The sequence below is a fragment of the Brachyhypopomus gauderio genome, chromosome 2, assembly GCF_052324685.1.
Source record: "Brachyhypopomus gauderio isolate BG-103 chromosome 2, BGAUD_0.2, whole genome shotgun sequence".
Taxonomy (NCBI): Eukaryota; Metazoa; Chordata; class Actinopteri; order Gymnotiformes; family Hypopomidae; genus Brachyhypopomus; species Brachyhypopomus gauderio.
Genome location: NC_135212.1, coordinates 16,563,639 through 16,571,792, shown reverse-complemented (window position 1 = coordinate 16,571,792; position 8,154 = coordinate 16,563,639). Strand labels below are relative to the sequence as shown.

At 48.5% G+C, this 8,154-nt stretch overlaps 1 protein-coding gene across 1 annotated transcript in view; it reads left to right on the top strand.

Moving 5' to 3' along the window:
* The first annotated feature begins 476 nt into the window (after window positions 1–476).
* Window positions 477–8,154, top strand: part of LOC143490090 (uncharacterized) — a 22,770-nt gene continuing 15,092 nt past the window's right edge. Inside the window, exon 1 of the mRNA XM_076988803.1 lies at window positions 477–762. The gene's annotated coding sequence lies outside the window, so the exon portion shown is untranslated. The remainder of the gene's footprint in view (window positions 763–8,154) is intronic.

Here is an 8,154-nt window from a genome sequence, read left to right as displayed (position 1 = left end):
ACCTGGTATTCCATTTGCTCTGCATGTTAATTAGAGATGCAAATTAAGTTGTCCACGGCAACAGAACTTTCTGTAGACTAATAAATCTATCTATGTTCTCTCTCTCTCTCTCTCTCTCACACACACACACACACACACACAGTCTCTGTCCCTCATGGGGACACATGCAAATAGTAATCACTGATTCAAGAAACTACTTTTCCTTACAACTTCATTCTAATAAGGTTGTACATGCTTCTGTGAATCATATGTTTTTACATTTTACTATTGAGCATGTAACAGTTTGCCCCAGATGAACTGAATTAAGGACACTGCTTCCCTAGTTTGATGGAAATAATTGAGAACAGGCAGAAATCATCAGCCCAGAAAGTCACTTCCAACATGTTTTCTCTGAGAGAGAGAGAGAAAGGAGGAGGTGCTTTATCACAGTCAAAGTTATGTGCAAAGCCATACTCAGAGTCATGATCACGGTCCATGGTAATTATCTTTAGGCAGTCCAAATCAGGGAAATAACACTAACACAAACTTGTGAAGATAAAACAATAAATGCATAAAAGAAACGTTACCACACAGGAGAAAATAAAAATCGGAGCCAAGGACGAGAAACAAGAAACACGTAAGGACAGTAACAGTAACGATCAAAGTCAAATGGGCAGGTTTACAAATCACAAGGAGGGACTAGGAATAACAGCAGTCGTGAACAGAAAACATTTGGAAATAAACAGTAACACATGGAGAAACAACAAAACACATGATTGACAGGTAAGGACGGGCATGGAAATCACAATGATTCATCTTATCATCCTCTGACCTCTTTCTTTTATGAGTTATGTCAACAGGATCCCCTTTACTGGATGTTTGTCCTCAGTCACACCATTCTCATAAATTCTCTCAACCTCATTGCTAAAGAAAACCTCAGAAGGTTGGCAATTTGAAATACTGGCTCCATAAAGAGTAGCACCAATGACCATGTTCAGATTTTCCTCTAATGTCAATTTACTGATCCATCCAAAAAAATCAGATGAGTAACTGCAGTGTAATGTAGTACGAAATGTAGGTATAGAAAATGTTTCCAGAGAAACAGGATATTTTGGACAGTGGTCCTCCTTAAATATAGGGTAGGGTAAAGGTAGGGTATAGGGTAGGGTAAAGCTCCCAGGCATTTGGTAGAGGACCAGAGTTTGAAGGAAAATGAAAAGTGAGTGGAGAATTATATATGTTCATATAATGTATATAGCTAGGATACAGGCTTAAATTGTTATAATAATGTTTCAGAAAGACAGGGAACAAGAAACCAATAAATAGCTATGTAATATATAATAAATAATAAGTAGACTGAGATTTGTGTGAGGCAGTGAGGACTGGAAAATGGTGGAAAGGGAAGTTGCCAGAAAAATTACACAATAAAAGCAAAGAGCTTCAGATATGCAGAGACTCTCAGACAGGATAGGCGAATAATCCTGTGAGTGTGTGTGTTGTGTGTGTGTCCATGTGTGGTGGAATCCTGGCACGGTGCTGTTCTGGATCGTGATGCACTCAGCAGCAGTCCGGAAACAGAGCATGCCAACAGCACACTGTCCTTCTACACACATATGCAGGTCACCTATATAATGAGAAAAGAATTTATCCTTATCCTGTGATTTAGCCTCATCGACAATATTTTTCTTCTTGCAATATTTTTGGAAGGATATATATATATATATACTGGGGTTGGACAATAAAACTGAAACATCTGTCATTTTAGTGTGGGAGGTTTCATGGCTAAATTGGACCAACCTGGTGCCTATCTTCATTAATTGCACATTGCACCAGTAAGAGCAGAGTGTGAAGGTTCAATTAGCAGGGTAAGAGCACAGTTTTGCTCAAAATATAGCAATGCACACAACATTATGCGTGACATACTATAGTTTAAGGAGGACAAATTGTTGGTGCACGTCTTGCTGGCGCATCTGTGACCAAGATAGCAAGTGTTTGTGATGTATCAAGAGCCACGGTATCCAGGGTAATATCAGCATACCACCAAGAAGGACGAACCACATCCAACAGGATTAACTGTGGACGCAAGAGGAAGCTGTCTGAAAGGGATGTTCGGGTGCTAACACGGATTGTATCCAAAAAACATTAAACCACGGCTGCCCAAATCATGGCAGAATTAAATGTGCACCACAACTCTCCTGTTTCCACCATCACTGTCCGTCAGGAGCTCCACAGTGTCAATATACACGGCTGGGCTGCTATAGCCAAACCTATTGAGCAGCTGAAAAGCCAGTGGCGCTGGCTGGACAGGACCGTGGGAATGCTCCTGTATCAGCCAGAGAAGGTGTGTCGTATTGTGAGGGCATCTGAGGTCCTGCACAATGTTGTGCACAGGTATGCCGTGCCATTGTTAGAGGCGGTGGAGCAACCAGCGGACCCAGAGCTAGGACAAATTAATGTGCAGCCTAACCCAAGTGCCATACAAGTAAGGCAACAAATCATAGCTACAATATTAAAAGGTAAGAGACAGCATTCAAATTTTAACCAATTCTTTTATTGAGTTGCTGATGCTAGTGAGCGCATCACTGATATTTTAGGTGCATTTTATTATTCTGCCAGTGTGCATTATTCTGACCCCACAACATTTAAAGCTTCACACACGCTGTCCCACTCAGACCTTTTGCGCTTTTCCATAATGCCACAACGTGCCAAACAAACATTTTTTCCGTGCCTCTACCTCATTCAGGAGCGTCTCCACTTCACATTCGGTGAAGTTCCTCTTCTTTCTCCATTTAGACATGGTTTGTGATAGATCAGAGAGGAAACTCCTCCGCTACAGGGGTGTGTGTCACAGGAGGAGTCACCCACTCTCTTGATTGGGAGGTTCAAAAGAAGTGTGCGTGGATTCCGGTGTACGCATGGTTTGATACATCCAATTTTTTTTTTGCTTACGCCATTTTCTGGTTTTGTCCGTGCGCCAATTTTCAGTAAGAAATCCACGCAGTTTACTGCTAGAGGGTGGAAGGAGATGGCAGCTTAGTGAGGGAGCTCCGTAAAACCGTGCACATTTATAGAGAAAAACTCCGAATAACCATAACTGATATACCTATGTCTAAATAGTTAAAGGCCCCTGTAAATAAACATTGTGATATTTTTACGCGAACTCGCGGAAATATGCCAAAAACGACCTCGACGAACCTCTCAGCTGGCAAGGAAGCTGATGTTAGCAAAGACAACATGGTGCACGACACCGAAATTCTAAACGAACTGAAACTACTCCATGCTGACCTCGGGGTAAAATTGGACAACATAACTAGCCGACTAACTGACATAACAAACTCGATGTCCATACTGGAGAGCAAGGTAACTGAAATAAAGGAAGATGTTACTGCTAATACTGCACGTATTAACGAGGTAGAGCACCGAGTGAGTGAAGTTGAAGATGCGCTTGAAAACGCGAATGCTAAATTAAATGCGGCGGTTAAACGAATTGTATCTCTTGAGCTTAAAACTGAAGATCTGGAAAATCGAGGATGGAGAAAGAACCTTCGAGTGCTTGGTGTACGAGAGGGAGCTGAAGGCAAGGAACCACTCTTCGACTTTATCAGCAACATGTTACCCCAGTGGCTGGATCAGAGCCCTGACAAATCCTTCACTCTGGAGCGAGTACACCGCACGTTCGCTTCAGCGAGACCCAACCAAAGCAGAGCGATTCTCGTTCGCTTCCTAAAGTGCCAAGACAAGGAATATGTTTACAGAGAAGCGCGATGACATGACATCACACATGAGGGGAAAAAGATAACGTTTACACAGGACCTTTCAGCAGAGACAGTTCGGGCTCGTAAAAGTTTTAATGCTATCACTAAACTGTTTGTAGACATCAAGGCCTTCCGTGGATTTCAACACAACCCATGTAAACTGAGAATCTTACACAATGGCAAGATACATCTTTTTTCAACACCTCAGGATGCCGAGATGTTCTATAAAAACATCACACATCCTGAGTGATCCTGCTAAAGGTGACTTACTCTTGTGAATATAGTCAAGTTTTGTAAGACTGCTAATGTCTATGGTTAGTTAAATTAAATTAATATTGTACTCTATAGAGGAGAATATTTTACAAACGAAGTACATGGTTGAGGAAAATGGTTGGTTATGTAACGCGCTGCCGCCGATCACGGCGGTGACGCGTTGGGTTTTTTAACGTGGTGAGAACCCAAACGCTAACCAAAATGAAACGGCAAAAGACAGCCAACTGAAACCTCCGCGGATGCGGGAAAAACAAAAAAATATAAAAAACTCAACGGGAAACAGAAGAATGACACGGAGGAAACTCGACGTGTACTGGACAGGTAAGTGAACAAACAAAAAACACGCGGAACGAATTACAACGCGTCTAAATAGGGAAAAAACAGGAGAACGAAAATCACACGGAGAAAACCTCAACGTGTCAGAAAGAAAGGAGAAATATACACAAAACAGAAGACAAAGCTTAGGTACAAGACCTACGGCTTCTTACCAGGTTACCTGCCAGACTGTCAACCAGAACACTGGAGGACAGCCGACGAAGAACAGAGGGAGAAGAAAAAAACAAAACCAACCTGAGAACACTCAGGGGAAAAACGAGAGAAAGAGAGTAACAAGAGAGAGTAGTAAGAAGATGAGAGAACTTGGCTTAGGCTGTAAGAGTACGTGACAACAGACAACTTCAGCAATGCGTTGCTGAAGTCGCCTGCTTTAAATAGGCAGCCGAACAGGTGTAACCTATCGGGCTTGATTGCCCCTGGTACCAGCTCGCTAACGCTCCGCCTAGTGGCGGCAGGAGGCACGTGCCTGGGTCCAACCCTGACAGAACCCCCCCCTCTAGGCCCGAGACCCCGCGGGCCCAGGGCAACAGCCCTGTCGCGGTAGAAGGCCGCGATCAGGGAAGGATCCAGGATGCGTGCCCTGGGAACCCAAGACCGCTCCTCAGGACCGTAACCCTCCCAGTCCACCAGGAACTGATCCCGCCCCCGGACCCGACGGACGTCCAAAAGACGCCGCACCGTGTAAACAGGACCACCACCAACCATACGCGGCGCAGGAGGAGCCGGGGCGGGAGAAGAACCACATAAGTAAGGCCGGAGATGGGACACGTGAAACACCGGGTGGACACGCATGGACGGAGGGAGAACCAAACGGTAGGTGACCGGGTTGATGCGACGGTCGACTTTGAACGGGCCCAGGAAGCGAGGAGCCAGCTTCTTGGTGCCGCCCCGCACCGGTAAGTTACCCGCCGCCAACCACACCCGCTGACCAGGACGGAAGGACAGCGCAGGGAGACGATGCTTGTCGGCGCTGCGGCAATAGGCGGAGGAGGCCTTCAACAGGGCCGAGCGAGCACGCGACCAAGCTTTGCGACAGCGCCGAAACTGAGCCACAGCAGAAGGCACAGCTACGGCCTGCTCGTGATCAGCGAACAGGGGAGGCTCATACCCAAACAAGCATTCAAAGGGCGACATACCCAGAGCGGAATGCCATAGCGTGTTGTGGGCGTACTCGGCCCACAACAGGTGGTCGGCCCAGGACGCGGGGTTAGAGGACGCCAGGCACCTGAGCGTCTGCTCCAGGTCCTGGTTGACTCGCTCGGTCTGACCGTTAGACTGGGGGTGGAAACCCGATGAGAGGCTGGCGGAGGCACCGAGGAGGGTCAAAAAGGCCTTCCAGAAGCTGCTGGCGAACTGAGGTCCTCTGTCGGACACCACGTCCTGAGGAAATCCGTAGTTACGGACTACATGAACCAGTAATAGAGACGCAGTTTCTCGGGCGGAGGGTAGCTTAGGCAGGCCGATGAATTTGCTATACTTAGAGAACCTGTCTACAATCACAAGAATGGTGGTCAGCCCTTTGGAGGATGGAAGACCGGTGATGAAGTCTAGGGAGATATGGGACCATGGTCTGGAGGGAATAGGTAAAGGGCGCAACAGCCCCCTGGGCTTGTTACGAGGGGCCTTACTCCTGGTGCACACCTCGCAGGAAGCCACGAAGTCACGGATCTCCTGATCCATCGCAGGCCACCAAAACCTCCTTTTTATGAGCTCGGCGGTCCGCCTAGCACCGGGGTGCGCCGCATACCGTTCGGTGTGTCCCCATAAGAGGACCTTACGCCGGACGGTCGAGGGCACGTAGAGACAGCCAGGAGGAACACCGCTAGGGCCGGGTTCGTTAGCGAGTTCATCCTGTACAGCTTTCTCAATACCCCACCGGATAGGTGCGACAACGACTCCCGGGGGAAGCACGGTCTCAGGGGGACTGTCGATGAGAGGTGGCTCCCACTGTCGGGACAAAGCGTCAGGCTTGGTGTTTTTTGAGCCAGGACGATACGACAAAGTGAAGTCGAAACGACTGAAAAACAGGGCCCATCTGGCCTGTCTGGCGTTGAGGCGCTTGGCCTGCTGGAGATAGGTCAGATTTTTGTGGTCCGACCAGACCAGGAAAGGATGGCGAGCCCCCTCCAGCCAGTGTCGCCACTCCTCTAGGGCCATCTTAACGGCCAGGAGTTCTTTGTCCCCTACGTCGTACCGTCTCTCCGTAGGGGTGAACCGGTGTGAAAAGTAAGCACAGTTTACCGTTGGCAACGATGAACCCCAAGAAGGCTACTTCGGCGACGTGGAACAGGAACTTCTCTAATTTAACATAGAGGTGATTCTCGAGCAGCAATTGGAGCACGCGGCGTACGTGTTGCTGATGCTCTTGGACGGTACGGCTATATATTAAAATGTCATCTAGGTAGACGTAGGCGTAGTTATCCAAAGCCTCCCTAAGGACGCCGTTAACAAACCGCTGAAAAGCGGCGGGTGCGTTCATGAGACCAAACGGCATGACTAAGTACTCGTAATGCCCGGAGGGCGTGTTGAAGGCGGTTTTTCACTCGTCGCCCTCCCTGACACGCAACAGGTTGTACGCACTTCTCAGATCTAGCTTAGTGAAGACCGTCGCCCGTTGAAGGGCCTCGAAGGCAGAGGACATGAGAGGCAAGGGGTGGCGATCTTTGATTGTGATCTTGTTAAGCCCCCTGTAATCGATGCAAGGGCGGAGACCCCCATCTTTTTTCCCCACAAAGAAAAATCCAGCCCCGGCGGGAGAGGTAGAGGGACGAATAGTACCAGCCGCGAGCGCCTCCTGTATGTAGGTCTCCATAGCCTTGCGTTCAGGCAAAGCTAGGGAAAACAAACGCCCCCTAGGGGGAGTAGTACCGGGCAGGAGGTTGATAGCGATATCGCAGGCTCTATGCGGGGGTAGGAAGCCTGCTTTGCGTTTGCTAAAGACGTCTTTGAGGTCGTGGTAGACAGCAGGAACCTTTTCTATGAACGCTATCTTTTCTTGGCTCTCCCCGGTTTTGCTGCAGTGGGGCGCCAAGCACGACTGTTCACAGACCTTACTCCAACGGTTAATGGACAGATTAAGCCAATCTACGTCGGGGTTGTGGCGTTGGAGCCAGGGAAAACCTAGGATCAGCTGTAGTTTGGGTGCAGCGATGACATAGGGGGTGAGAGTTTCGTGGTGGTTCCCTATAGAAATGTTCAGAGGGACGGTTTGGTGGGTTATATCCCCGGAAGTGAGCAGCCTACCGTCCACAGCGGATACAGAGATGGGTTTTTCTAGTGGAACCAGAGGTATGGAGAGTGAGGCTACGAGAGCGGTGTCTATGAAATTACCAGAGGCCCCTGAGTCAACGAGAGCCAGGACCCGATGTTCATCAGAACCCCTCCATGACACCACTACATGAGGCATCAGTCCGCATGCGGGGAAATAAGTGCCATGACCCGTCGGTGCAACCCCGTTCACCGACGGGTCTGCCCTTCCCTGTAACTCAGGACACTCGGCGATACGGTGGTTAGCCCTGCCGCAATAAAGACACTTGCCCTCTCGTATGCGGCTTTGTCTCTCCTGACGGGAGAGACGAGTGTGCCCTAATTGCATGGGCTGTTCCGATGACGCGCCCTCCTCGTGTGTGGTCTTACGCACAGGGGATACTGCCTTAACACTGGGCGAAGTGAACAAACGGCGGTGTTGTTTACGGTCCCTCAACCGATTGTCTATTCTAATGGTGAGGTCTATAGCGTCGTCCAGACCGCTAGGAGGCTCCCTGAGGGACAGTTCGTCCTTGATCTCTTCGCTCAAGCCTTCTATGTAAAC